The 15,039-nt window shown below is 39.9% G+C and overlaps 1 long non-coding RNA gene across 1 annotated transcript; it reads left to right on the top strand.

Annotated features, from left to right (window-relative positions):
• The first annotated feature begins 3,919 nt into the window (after nt 1–3,919).
• LOC116263439 (uncharacterized) lies at nt 3,920–6,133 on the top strand. Its single transcript, XR_004174659.2, has 4 exons — nt 3,920–5,390; nt 5,481–5,584; nt 5,863–5,943; nt 6,033–6,133. It is a non-coding gene; the product is annotated as an uncharacterized LOC116263439 (long non-coding RNA).
• Nucleotides 6,134–15,039: the final 8,906 nt, after the last annotated feature.

The following is a 15,039-nucleotide window of genomic DNA, read 5'->3' as shown; positions in this document are numbered from 1 at the left end:
TAAATGCGTGACCTTTTATTCTTGTCACCCGATACGGTAGCAGATATGATATGCGAAATCAGGAAATGAGCCAAAAATTAATATATAAAGATGGATGTGAAAGTGCAAATCGATCACTCAAAGCATGGATTGCGATGAGATAGTCATTTTTAGATATCGCATCACTTTTGAACTTCTATGATTTATCACGGTGTCTGCAGGTAGGAAAAAAAAAAGGAATACCATCGGCAGCGTATCGATCTACACCAGATCATGTATGTAAGTTTTCATTTCTTAAATGATGATTACCTTTTAACCAATTCGAATGATTTCAAATCAATTTGAGACTTATAAAAATTGAACAACGATACGAGCCAAAGTCACTGCAAATACTTATCTCCAGACAAACTGCAAAATTTTACTATAAAATGACTCAGTAGGGGCAAAGTTAAAAATTTTTACACAAAGTAACAAATTTTCAATTAGCTTCATAGCAGTGGTGCAATGCAATACGTACTTCTTCATATCCGCCTTTAGTCCTTGCCACCAGAACTAGGCTTTGATCCGACTAAGGGTCTTGGCGGCCCCTTCATGACCCGCGATTGAGGTACCTACCAAGACTAGCGTTCATGAATCATGAGTACCTTAAACAATAACTTGGTTTTTTAATGGAAAATGACGGGAAGATTTGAAAACAACTATTATTTCAGTTTTTTTTGGGACAATAAAAGCCTTAATTCAGTTATATTTGAGTCCCAATATGGCTTCATAATAAACAACATTTTCTACTCGGCTGGTTTCATGAACTTAGGGGCCTGAGTTGAATTCTAAAAGCCAACGACAACGACAGCCTAGTCCACATGAAAATAAAAACAACCAGGACGTCGAAGTTTCTCCTTGCATTAATTTCCAAATCTGATATCAAAATCGGAATCAAATATATGGCACATGGTACAAACATATTCTCGATGGATCTGCCTAACTTATTTCTTTAAATTATTGTCATAAAATTTCCAACATCATCCTTGACATGTCCAGGCATTTGATGAACTCATTCATGTTCAATCCTAAAGTAACCGCGGTTAGAAGTTTACCATAGTCACTTTGTCAATTAACTTCGTTCTTATATTATTAAAAAAAACTTGTCCACTTGTCTACGCTTATGAAATGGGTATGGACATAGAAACCAAACCCAAGTCCAGCGGGGTTAGAAGCAAAAACAAAAAGGTTCAGACCATTGATTTCTAAATAAATACTATAAAATTTCGTCTACATATTTGAGAAGTACTTTTCTTTACAAGTTTCAATAGTATTTTTAGCCTATTAGATAAATCATAAACATGATGGCAAAACCACTTGAAAATGAAACTCGCCGTCGAATGCTTTTTATCGAGGAATGGCTTTTAGAAATGGTTTTTTCACACTCTTTTTTTTTTTTTTTACTTTTTCTTTCACTTACTTTTTTGTCTCTTTTTTTCTTTTGGATATCCACCTAACCTAGAATTAGGGAGAGGGGAGACCTCAAAAACCAAAATTTAAATTTGGGTTTGAACTTTGAAGCTTGTGCTAGCTCTTAACATGGCATGACATAGATCTGTCCAGCCTCATATCCACCCTAGTAAGAAGAGATTTTCAATTATAATGAAAATGGAATGCTTGTATGGTGTATGTCTGTTAGAATACGTATGTCTGAAACAATTTCGAACAGAAAAGGCCTTGTAAATTTAAAGTAGACCTCACTTTGCCAACCCTCAAGCAAAAAAAAGAAAAGGGCCTTTCTTAGAGCAATATGGGTTTGTTGTGGAAACTCTAAAGCCCTACTGCCAGTTGAGCCTCTTAAAACCCTTTTGATTCTCGGATGGAAGATTTTTTCGGGCCAGACCCGATCCACTAAGTTGGGCCGATGGCAGCAACCCAGAAGAATGGGAGCCAACTATAAGAAGAAGCAATTGAGAGAGGATCAGTGAAGAGGAAGCGAAGGCAGGGCGGGGACTCGCAGGGGAATTAGGAGTAGAGCGGAGGGAGACAGGGGAGTGAGATGGGGAAGACGCCGGTGAGGATGAAGGCGGTGATATACGCGTTGTCGCAGTTCCAACAGAAGGTGATGAGCGGCCTGTGGAACAGTGGAAGGAGCGCCACTCTCCTTCTTACCCCTCTCGTTGGCACCTACTCGCAATCTCCCCCTTAACGCTAATCTTTTGTTTTTGGCCCGCTCGCTTGTTGTTTCAAATCTTCTTGCGGTTTTGTTTCATCTTTTTCTCTTTTATGTTTGGTAGGAGGGAAAGGGAGGGATTGAGCAACCACTCCTTTGTTTGGTTGACGAGGGAAATGAGCAAAATGTATTTGGCTACAAGGAAAAGAAAAAGAAAGGAAAGAAAATGAAGGGATTGTCTAGTGTAAATTTCTTCCCTCTCAAATCGAACGGATTGAAAAGGAAAGGAAAGAAAGGTAAGTGGAAGAGTTTTTTATTCTCAAGCTACCCCTCATTTTCTTTACCTCTTTTCTAAATCCATGTGCTATTTAGTCTTTTTTTCAATCTCATTCCTTTCCCTTCCCTTTCTATCCAAACAAACCTTTTAATCTAACTCTTTCCATTCCCTTCCCTTCCCTTCCCTCCAACCAAACAAAACGTTAAAATTCCTTTTGTTTACGCAAATACTAGTTTAAGAAACTGCCCTCGAGAAGAATGTCTCCAGAAATGGATCAGCGCCTACTCGTAACTTGTCTTCCTCGGCCGGAACGGATACCCTCTTTCTTTTCCCTTCTCTCCTTCTTTCCTGGTCCTTTGCAACACCCGCTGGACATACCTCCTCGTTCAGAACTTGCTCCGCTGCAAAAAATGGCTGCAATCGGCTTCGAAGGTTATGAGAAGCGTCTTGAGATCGTTTTTTGCAAGCCTTCCATCTTTCCTGAAGGGAAGGGTCTCAGGGCCCTTTCCCGTCCTCAGATTGATGAATTCCTCAGTGCAGCATAATGCACCATTGTTACGAGTAGGCGCTGATCCATTTCTGGAGACATTCTTCTCGAGGGCAGTTTCTTAAACTAGTATTTCCGTAAACAAAATGAATTCTAAAAGAAAAAAAGATGAAACAAAACCACAAGGAGATCTGAAACAACAAGCCGGCGGGCCAAAAACAAAAGATCAGCGTTAAGGGGGGAGATTGCGAGGGGGAGATTGCGAGTAGGTGCCAACGAGAGGGGTAAGAAGGAGAGTGGTGCTCCTTCCACTATTCCACAGGCCGCTCATCACCTTCTGCTGGAACGGCGACAACGCGTATATCACCGCCTTCATCCTCACCGGCGTCTTCCCCATCTCGCTCCCCTGTCTCCCTCTGCTCTACTCCTGATTCCCCTGTGAGTCCCCGCCCTGCCTTCACTTCCTCTTCACTGGTCCTCTCTCTCAATTGCTTCTTCTTATAGTCGGCTCCCATTCTTCTGGGTCGCCGCCATCGGCCCAACTTAGTGGACCGGGTCTGGCCCGAAAAATCTTCCATTCGAGAACCAAAAGGATTTTTAAGAGGCTCAATTAGCAGTAGGGCTTTAGAGTTTTCACAACAAACCCATATTGCTCTAAGAAGGCCTTTCTTTTTTTTTTTTGCTTGAGGGTTTGGCAAAGTGAGGTCTACTTTAAATTAAGAAGGCCCTCTCTATTCGATATTGTTCCAGACTTACGTATTCTAGTCCTCATAGCAGCAGTAGTAGTGGATCTAAGGTTTTTTTTTTAGGGGCACTTGAGTAACAAGATCACATATGGTGTGTGCATGCCCCCTATGTATCTCCACCACTGCTTACTTGTGTTCACAAACAATCGCCAATTTTTTACAAGTCAATGGGACCTGCCCCATGCCCAACCCTAAGTAAAACGATAGATTTTGGTGAAGACATTTTTTTTTCCATTGCAAGGGGAAAGAATGTCTTGGTTGCATCATCAGCTTCTCTTTTGTTTTTCATTCACAAGTAGCCTAACCTCTTCACCTCTCTCTCTCTCTCTCTCTGTTCCAGTTCCGGTGGGGCCGCGGATGCCCGGATGAACAATTTCACTTCTCACCGTCTTCCTTCCCGTTCAACTTTTCACCCTTCTTCTTACGTTACGGAAGCATATGAATGCTGGCTTACCCTCCGGCGCTCATACGTCTCCTTCAAAGAAGTAGAAGTGCATTTGGACAAAAAGGACTCGTAACAATTTATGATTGAGCCCGGCCGAGTGATCGAATCTATTCCTGAAGCTAGTGACCAAAGCTTAAACCGATTGTTGTTGGTGTAACCGGATTACCAACCATGCCCTAAACTGAAGTCTTTCATGGATCCACTTATCCTTGATGCAGAGGGCCAACTGCAACTGTGCCAAAACAAATGGAAGAAGGCTCAGTAAGACCTGCTTTTGGATTTGGTGGAGCCTGTGAGTCTAGGAGGAGGGAACCCAGCCGCTCCTGCACGCAACCAATCAGTTGGCTGCTTCCGGCGTCCCTTTTTTTCGATCGAGGCCAGGCCTTCCCCCTCCCTGGATGCCTGTCGGAGAGGCGTGACCCTCTTTGCTTCTTCTGCTTCGTGTGTGTGTGTGTGTGTGAGAGAGAGAGAGAGAGAGAGAGAGAGAGAGAGAGAGAGAGAGATGTCGTGGTCTATCTTTCAGAGGAGGATCGCTCTCGCTCACTCGAGGATGGTGGTCTCAATCGACTGTTTTCTCACTCTCCTCTTGCATTGAAGTAACCACCCGCCAATATGCTGCTACTCCAACTAAAGAAAATCCATTAGAAAAAAAAATGCATTTCATTATTTGGGCTTCCTTCTTTTTTTGCGATGGTGGGCTGCTGAGACATAAAGATGTTTGCTGGATTATCCTGAAAGACAAAGTAAGGAACTAACCTATTCAATGGTTGTCTGGGTTGTGGGATGGGGACAAACTTTTCTATGACCGAGGACTTAACCTGAAGAGGTTGTTTACTTGTTTCATCTAAGCGAATATAAGAGATACAACTAGATGAACTCTGACACTGATTGGATTATGTGTACCTTGTTGGATTATAGTCGGGGCATATGGCTTCTATGCATGCCCTGCTCTTTTCTCCTTTGGACATTCCTTTTCTCTATTTGCTTGTTATGGAAGAAATTTCAAATGAGATAAACTTTTTCTTGTAATATTTCCTTGCCTGGGGCGCTTGGTCTTGGGGTTTCCTGTGAAAAGAGTAATGCTTTTCCTGCATATATTACTGAAGCAATTGGTAAATCCTGACCTAAAATGGCCTCTGTTGCGGTGGGCTGATTACACTACCAAATAGTAAGACATGAATGCACATACCTTTCCTTCTTGGTTTGTTAAACTGATAAGCTCTTTCGTTGCAGGGTACTCACTGTTCAGTTCAATGCAGATGTTGCTGATCATGTCATGGAAGTTTGTTCCGACACAACGAGAAGTACTCTAATTCCACAAACAGTAAACATTAGCTGTCTAGAACCTTTCCAGAAAACAAAGTGCACTAAGTCATCTTTCTCTTACTTTTCAGGTAAGAGTTAGGCCAGGAGAAAGTGCCCTTGCTTTTTATACTGCTGAAAATCTAAGTTCGGCACCTAAACTGGTGTCTCCACATACAATGTTACACCAATGAAGGTAATATTCACTTGAATTTGTTGATTGGTCGTCTCATATTGGTATTTTACTTGTTGTAGTTAAGATTGCAACATACACACAAATGCATGCTCTCCCGCACACCCAAGATATTTGGTCTTATAAGATAGTAGAAAATATCAGTCTTGGTTGGCGTCCGTTTGGTTACTCCTTGTCACTGTTTCTTCATTTTGATTTTTATGCTTCTGTTAGTGGGACCTTTGTTTATGATGAATGAGAAAAAAAATAGTGTTCTACTTGGCTAACCATCCGGCTTTCAGGCTGCAATTTACTTCAATAAGATCCAGTGCTTCTGCTTTGAGGAACAACGTCTTCTCCCAGGGGAGCAAGTTGACATGCTTGTAAGCATTGTGCTCTTCTATCTTACCTTTTTGATCTTTTCTGAAGGAGCAGTGTTGAATCACATGATGATGTTGGGTGGTCTCTGCAGGCGTTTTTCTACATTGATCCTGAATTTGAAGAAGATCCAGAAATGGATGGCATCAACAATTTAATATTATCATATACTTTCTTTAAGGTCAATGATTAACGACATTCTTATCCTTTTGCCTTTTTGTTTTCAATGTAATAATATGCTGGTAATAGAAGGAATTCTTCAAAGCAAATAATTTTGGAAATGCAACTTGTCTTATTGCTGTAACTTTTCTGGTGCATCTTTTTGTATGTTGAGGCCCTATGTGGACCGTTGTGTTTTGGAGGTGGAATATATTAATGTATTGGATGATTATATTTTTGCTTCTCAATATAATGAGGTCTCACATCCATGCTGAGCAGCATATGATAGCATTAAGATTAATCTCGTTGGAGCCGAATTGACAGTGAAATCAACATTAAAAAAAAGGCATCCATCTGGAAACTATGATAAGGTCACGCTGCACTTTACATGTCCTACAATGGACTACGCATGGTCCTGAGCCTTTTCATTGTAGTGCTGATGGAACATTGACAAGTATGAATGAATGGTGGCATTTGAGATTGCAGTCAGAACCACCGGACGATCTGATTTCTCCCTTGATTCGGGGGACTGAAGGAGTGGTCTGTGGAAAGTCACCTCTTCCCCCTAAAAAGTTTATTGAATCTCAAGTCTTCTATCAAATGATGTAAATTAGCTGATTAATGCAAAGGGTACTGGCATCAGTGAGAACAAACCATGTATAGTTGGAAGTTTATTTGTGATGTTCAGTAGATTCGATCTCCTCTCCTTGTTTGTGATGCAAGTACAATTTGTTTGCTCACTACAAGTAATTTGCTTTTGCAGTTAGCCAACAAGTGGCTTATTAGGATCACCCTTTCTCCCTGACTTTCTCTGTATAAAGCTTCTAAGGAACCTAAATTCCAAGTGTAGCTAGCAAATTATGTAGCAGAAAATAACGATATCATATGTTTGCGCATCGTTCAAAGTAGGGGTGGGTATCGGGCCGGGCCGGCCCGCCTGCGAGGAGGGAGAACAGAGAGGGGAAGGGAGAGGAGGGAGCTGAGAGGGAGAGGAGGAGGGAGACGGGAATGGAGATTGGAGACTGAGAGGGAGACTGGAAGGGAGAGGAGGAGGAAGGAGGGGGAGAGGAGCAGGGAGAGCAGAGAGGGAGAGGAGGAGGAAGGAGGGGGAGAGGAGCAGGGAGAGCAGAGAGGGAGAGGGAGAGGGAGAGGAGGAGGAAGGAGTAGGGAGAGCAGAGAGGGAGAGGAGGGAGACGGGAATGGAGATAGGAGACTGAGAGGGAGACCGGAAGGGAGAGGAGGAGGAAGGAGGGGGAGAGGAGCAGGGAGAGCAGAGAGGGAGAGGGAGGCGCGAGACGGAGAGGCGATCGGGTAAGGAGAAGAGGGAATGGAGGTGGGTGACGAGGACGACGCTGGAGCGGAGAAAGGAGTACAGAGAGGCCGTCTGGGAGGGCAGCGCCGCAGCAGGTAGAGACGGAGACGATGCAGTTGGCGATGGAGGAGAGCAGAGCCGCCGCCTCGTCTTGCTTCAGGTTAATCCCCTGCCTCGTCCGCTTCCTTGGCCTCTCCCTGGGCCTCCGGTTCCGCTTCTCGTCCGTCATTGCCTTCTTCCTAGCCATCGTTGTCGGGCAAGGGGGTCGTTGTCGGGCAAGGGGGGAAGGGGGAGGGAGACGGGAAGACAGCCCGTAGTCGGGCCGACCGGGCCGCCGCTGGGCCGGCTTGTCGGGCCCGGGTCCGGCTCGGGCCAGGATTTTCCCGGCCCATACCGAGCCGGCGGCGGCCCGGCCCGACGCCCAGCCTTAGTTCAAAGCGATGCATGAAAATACAAAAAGACAAAGAGAGTGCTATAAATGAACTCAGGGAGGGGTCTGGTTAATAAAAGGCTGCTCATTGTGTTTATTTTAAGGTATATTGGCAAATGCCTTTTTTTGTTTTTGTTGAAATCGTTTTCACCCAAGAGTTTACGTTTTTAAAATGACAACTGTTGTATGGTGTATTGAAACCATAACCAAGTCTTCCACAATAGACATAAATGGGATGTTTTATTCCAAATCCATGATACTGCAGTCTGCAGAACTTTGAGATTGATCAAATAAGAAAACAAAATTCAAACTTGAGGTCAACCACAACTTGAATTGAAACTGATACTAATAAGAAAATATCAAAATTATTCAGAAAGATTGTCATACATGTTAATATGGCTGGGTATGAGTAGGGCTAATTTAGTGGACTCTGGCTTGATTCATGATGGCTAGTTTTGATCAGCATTAGAAAAAGATTGTGATCAAGTACGTACAGTCACCAATCTTTCTAATAATCTTGGACATAACACTATTCCCAGTCCATTCTTATGCGTTAGATATTCTAATTTATACACTGAAAGAAGAAGCCTGTTGCAGTTCCGCATCCAAGGATGGCATGTCTCTTTGATACTAACAATAACATCAAGAAAGAGACTTGCTTGAGCTAGTCTAGCAAATTCTAACTCGCTTAGTAATTGAATTAATTCACATAAAAGGACCAATGAGTCATGATGTATCCGATCACAAAACTTTCTAAAGATCTTAGATGTGGGAAAATTTTTAAGCCACTCCCAGACATGGGGATGTTATAGTTAGAGCAATAAGCTTGTTGAATCTCTAATATCCAACATGGTGAATATGAACAATTGAATCAGGATACTGGGTTCAGGTACGGCCGCCTGGCTTCTTTGTTGAATGGGTCCGGTCGAAGTTCTATGGGCTAGGCTCGATCTCAGACCTGTGTACTTAGAACCATTCCAGCCCTTTGCTTCTCCCCCAAGAGCAGAATACATGACTACTTTTTTTTTTAGAATTTCTTGGGGAGGATAATCAAATTTTGCTTAATTTTTAGGAGAGATACAAAGGTTTTTTCACAAAAGACACCAATGAGTTCATGATTTTTTTTTGAAGTTAGAATCATCTTAAGAAATATAAACTCATATCCTCGTTTAATTTAACCATTTCAGGTTGGCCCTAAGGTTAAACTTGTTCGTTGATCAAATCTATTTTCTTCTAGAAGAATAACATACATAGGTGCCGCCTAAAACAAATAGACCAACGAAACTGTGAAAATCATGTAAATGCCACATGACTCTGACCATAGATTTAAATCTCATATCCCTTTAAATATAAGTTGCCTTGTCACCCAAGAACTTTACGCCCCTTGCATCAAAGTTTTGGTGCCAATATATGAAAATATTAACATCAAAATAAGTAAAGTTTGTAAGGTTGGGGTGGGCAACTGCCCACACTAGCCACTGTGTGGTTTCGCCACTGGTTTGTTGGTTTAAGTGTTTATCTTCTTCCTTTAATATTTATTTCAAAAATTCTCGCTTTTCGCAGATGCAAAAACTTGTGATCCATTTTGTTCATCAAATGGTAGGTTGTACAGGTTGGTTTAATGTCTTTTCATTAAACATGCATGGTTTTTCACCATGGAAGGCTACAATGAGCTTGGATTACACAATGCATAACGAGCTTAAATAGTTGAACTATAATCTTGGCAATGATAAATATAGGAAATTAAATCTGATTTTTGTGGAAAGATTTTTTTTTTTCTTTTATCAATAATTTTGATTGATCTTGCTGGGACTCTTTCCTTCAATCTCTCTATAACAGTTGCCTTTCAACCTTATTGTTAACATCCTCCCTCAAACTGGACAATGGATTTAAAAGTCTAAGTTTGTTAAAGAACATTGTAAAAGGTGATCATGCTGGTGAGCCCAAATTTACTTTATGATGTTTTTTGTGAAGGTATCGTGCTTTGGCAGCGATTCAGAAAACCCAAGTTTGAATCCTCAAGATTTTCTTCACAGGATCGAGTCTTCGCTTTGGGGAAGAAGGCAATGATGTATTTGATCGTCTATAGGCCACTTATGGGCTTCATTCTTCTTCGTCAAACATCCTGCTCTGATATCAAGTTAAAAAAATAAAGAAGAAGCAAAACAAATAAAAACCAGCATTGAAAAAATTCTTTTCATTAAACATGCATAGTTTTTCACCATGGAAGGCCACCATGAGCCTTGGTTATACAATGCATAAAACAAGTTTAAATAGTTGAAGTTTCTATAATCTTGACAATGATAAACATGAGAAACTAAATCTGATTTTTGTGGAAAGATTTTATTTTTTCTTCATCACTAATTTTGATTGATCTTGCTAGGATTCTTTCCTTGAATTTCTCTAGAACAGTTGTCTTTCAATCTTATCGTTAACACTATAATCTTGGCAACGATGAACATGGAAAACTAAATCTAATTTTTGTGGAAAGGTTTTTTTTCCTTTATCATTTATTTTGATTGATCTTGCTGACATTCTTTCCTTTAATATCTCTAAATGGTTGTCTTTCAACCTTATCGTTAACAGAATGAATCAATAGTAGCGAAGGAGCAAGCACGACAACACATAAGGAACTTGCTAAGGGATGCATGGAGGAGGCTGAACAGGGAGCTGCTCTCAGCTCAGCATAGCAGTAACAGACCGCCTTCTCTCGTTCCTTCATAAATGTGGCTCTCAACATTGCGAGGGTCTCCCAGTGCATGTATGACTATGAAGATGACGTTAGTGTATGGCGTTAGTGTCTTGGAGCATGAGTCCATAGACCATGTCTACTCTCTCATTGCTAAGCCCATCCAGACAGCCTAATCAAACCACCTGAATCCTACTTATGATGCTATGTATCATCAAGTAATACATTAGACACAATAATACATAAAATTTAGTTCTCTATCTCTTTGTCTCTCTCTCTCTCTCACACACACGTATGCACACAACCATAATTTGTCTGCGTACGTGCTTTCAATATCACCTTTACTGTCACTATTTTGGATCCACTTGTCTATAGAAACCAAACCCAAGTCCAACGGAGTTAGAAGCAAAAACAAAGCGGGGTTAGAAGCAAAAACAAAAAGGTTCAGACCATTGATTTCTAAATACTATAAAATTTCGTCTACATATTTCAAAAGTACTTTTCTTTATAAGTTTCAATAGTATTTTAGTCTATTAGATAAATCATAAACATGATGGTAAAACCACTTGAAAATGAAACTCGCTGTTGAATGCTTTTTATCGAGGAATGGCTTTTAGAAATGGTTTTTTCACACTTTTTCTTTCACTTACTTTTTTGTCTCTTTTTTTTCTTTTCGGATTCCCGTAATCCTCCACCTAACCTAGAATTAGGGAGGAGGGGAGACCTCAAAAACCAAAATTTAAATTTGGGTTTGAAGCTTGTGATAGCCCTTAACATGATGTGACATAGATCTGTCCAACCTCATATCTACCCTACTAAGAAGAGATTTTCAATTATAATGAAAATGGAACAAGTTTGCTGGATGAGAAAAAATATTTCATCCTTACTACTTGCTCATGTGCGTGGAACCCGACATAAGAAAAGATACATGTGAAAAATGGGAATATGCTACCACTATAGTATAGTGGTTGCCATTTGCATGGGTCACAGTAACATGTTCATGCTTGGGCAATATCTTACCTTTATCTAAACAAATTAAACCCCAAGAATGAAGGAAGTCAAGTTGAGACAAGAAGTGATGAGGGGAAACTTTGAAGTCGCATGAAGAGGAAGAGAAGTGTCAGTTTTGTTTTTTTTAGTCACATCAGATAATTGCACTTATCGACATCCTTTCTTTGCGAACAAGAGATGTTGGCACCCAAGCGTTAAGCCACTGCCATATAAGATCTTGCACGATGGCAAGTGTTTTCAGTCGTCCTGTTTTGAATGAAAGATGCTGGGAGGTAGACTCCCACCACTTATTAAGAAGGAATCATATGCATACGACCAAAAAAAGATGTACAAGGGTGACAAAGATGTCATGCATCCATCGGTAAGTAGTAAGCTCAAAAACCCAGAGTTGCTAACACAACAACCCCTCACAAGTAATAAAAAAAACCAGGTTAAGCCAAAAAAAGGCCTGATACGACCTATACCAAAAAAACAAAATTGAGTATATAAAAGGGTCAACTTGTGGAGTATCTGAAAGAGTTAGAGCAATCCTTTACCAGAGAGCCGATGTTGAAAGGAATTATATCATCTTTGAGCCTCCAGTGGTAACTGTAGTCAGCTAAAAAACTTCATTTTTCATATCAATTCCTTCTACCTTCAATAATAGACTTGAGACATTTGATCCATCCTTTGGTGTTGGAATGGATGGCAAGGGGAATCGGCTGGTGGAGCGCACAATTGCCCCACACTTGAGAATGTTAAATTCTGCATCATCTACATAATAGCATGCTTTTAGGGATAAAACTCCTTTAATATTAGCATCAGGCAACCAACCACAATTCTTTTGCATTTGATACTATTCTTTTGCATTCCATCATCCTGTTTTCTCTGCATATGTAATACATGATATTTTATGATAAGAACTTTCACCAGGTGTATATTTAATCTATCAACATTGATTTCATAATCATCCTAGAACCTAGTCTACACATAAAAAATTTATACTCAAAGATCATTTGTGAGGTATTTACTCATGATGATCATCCCAGATAAAGGTAGAATCCCACAAATTTTTGTAGGGAAACCCTTCTTCATTTTATGAGCCCATGGATCTTTTCTAGAATAATTTCAATGTGAAGTAATGAATTTTCCAAACCAAGATACATACATGCGACCAATGTTAAGAAAATTTAGGTTGTAAATGAAGTACTTTGGTCGGTCTAAATCTTTTAGTTGTTGCAGTCCGGGCTGTGAAATGTTACATTAAGAATTTATCTTTTCTCATTATAATATTTTCTTGGTGAGTAGGAGGACTATTTCATCCTACTGCATGGTAGAGAACAAAAGTCAGACCCGTGCCTAGTATGGTTCAACTTGTGCAATAACGACCCTTCTTAATAAAGGGCTGACAGTACTGCGGACATTGTAACCGAGCGCAAGCCATTGCACCAATCCCCTTTTGAATTTTCACTATGATATCTTGTCCTACATTAGTTGGCTTTTTATGTTAATCAAGTTGTATGATATCTATCGTCTGGGACTGCTACATTAAGGGTTTGCTGCTTTTATTGCCTCTCACTTTTCGTATTGCTTCACATCTTTGGTTGACATATGCTTATGCCCATAAGTTTTTAGATTAAATTAAATTATGTGACGAATCATACGATTTAGTTCCTATACTTGGAGAGGCAACATTTAAATTTCTAATTGTCATGCAGTTTTGGTAACCATCACTGGGCATGTAATAATATATATTTTTTTAAACCTTTTAGACTATCGTGAAGCTGTTCAGCAAAAACTTGGTCGTCGGCCATTTATTGCCCATCTTTATGCATGGTTTGGACGAATTAATGTGTCTCCTTCCTATTGTCTGGTTGGATACGGAGCAAAAAGCCTGTCCTGTATAGAAGTTATGAGGCCATTTATTGGATATTGCTGACTTTAGAGTTTAGACTTGGATACGATTTATCAAATTTGAGTAAGATCTATGTGAAGTAGTGGTTAGGTTTGATTAATAATTTGAACTTGAATTTGGCATGCAGTTGTGCACTCAGGTAATTGAAGTCCGAGCCTTCGTATTTATATAAATATTTCAGTATTTATATGATATTTAAAATTTTTGAACGAATTTATGGGATCTTGTTATTCCTTCATCTATCTGGCTAACCAATAGCAAAACTCACTTACCAAGTGCAAATATGCGAACCACTAACCAGTCTTGTATTAATGCTCACAAAATAGATAGAATTATATCAAAATATAATAGAAAATGCAGATGCAAATTTAAAGAGACCAAACAAATCTGGTTTCAACACTTTCTGATGGACATTTAAGGTTTATAAACTCATACATGCACGTAAAAAGTGAAAAGAGGGTCATGGGTCCTCTGTTGAGGCTGGACCCGACCCAATAAACAACCCTTCCAGCACTTCATTGAGTCCAACATGACATCTCTTTCTCCGTGCATGCAAACATGGAATTGGGAGGTGAAAGAAAAAAAAAAGGATCTGAAACTCTAATCCAACAGATCCAAACAGGATCCTGAAAATTAGAACTGGAAAAAACATATAAACCAGATCCAGTACAAAGCGGAATTACTGATGTTGGCTGGTTACTTTTCGTGTTGGCTTATCTAAATTTATGGGAATATAAAATCATGTTCTAGAATAAAGTTTCATTATCTCACGTATAATATGGTAAAGTTGTATATCTCGAGAAAATCTCGGTAAATTTTAAAAAAATTGAAAATATTTAATAAAACCTGAAAATTATAAAAAAAAAATAAAAATATGAAAAAACACATATAATGCGCATTTTTTTCACGTTTTTTATTTTTTGGTATTTAAAAAAAATGCGCCTAATTACCGTTTTATACGACTAACTTATTTCTCGGGTATTATACGTGTCTTTTTCAAATAATACGTGTTCTAAGTGACAACAGAACAAACTAGTGGATACTGGAAAAAATAGCAATGATAAACGTGATTATCATACAGCACCAATCTATTCTAAAACTTCATAATGAAATCCCTCCTTCTTGCCGAACCTGCATGCTAGAACTGGACAGTAATTAAGATGAAGATGCTGTCGCAGAAAATTAAGTTAGCAAACATTAGCAAGTGAAAGTGTTGGTTGATTTTAGCAGCAAAGTTGTTCATTCAACCAATGAGAGGGGCACCAAAACTTGGGCTCCCATAAACCGGAGCTCGCAGCATATGGATTATAATCTTAATAAACTTCATCGGTTGGTTCTTTAATGAGGGCTAGGCTAGGTAATTTGGAGACGGCCGACTAGATATAATTCATTCGGGATCTAGACTTGCAAAACATCACATTGCATTTCATCAATAATTTCATTCAAGAACCGAAGGGACAAGAATTATAGAGTCGTGGGGGCTGTCTGGGACACATGGTTCAGGACACTATAACACGCTCTAAGAGCTGTAGATGCAAAGTTGACAGACCATGGGAGGAAAGGCGACTTAGGTGAAAGATAATAAGGCAAGCACTAATTTGCACGG

This window comes from Nymphaea colorata, chromosome 10, assembly GCF_008831285.2.
Source record: "Nymphaea colorata isolate Beijing-Zhang1983 chromosome 10, ASM883128v2, whole genome shotgun sequence".
Taxonomy (NCBI): Eukaryota; Viridiplantae; Streptophyta; class Magnoliopsida; order Nymphaeales; family Nymphaeaceae; genus Nymphaea; species Nymphaea colorata.
The sequence above is the reverse complement of the archived record's forward strand: the minus strand, read 5'-3'. Positions and strand labels throughout refer to the sequence as shown.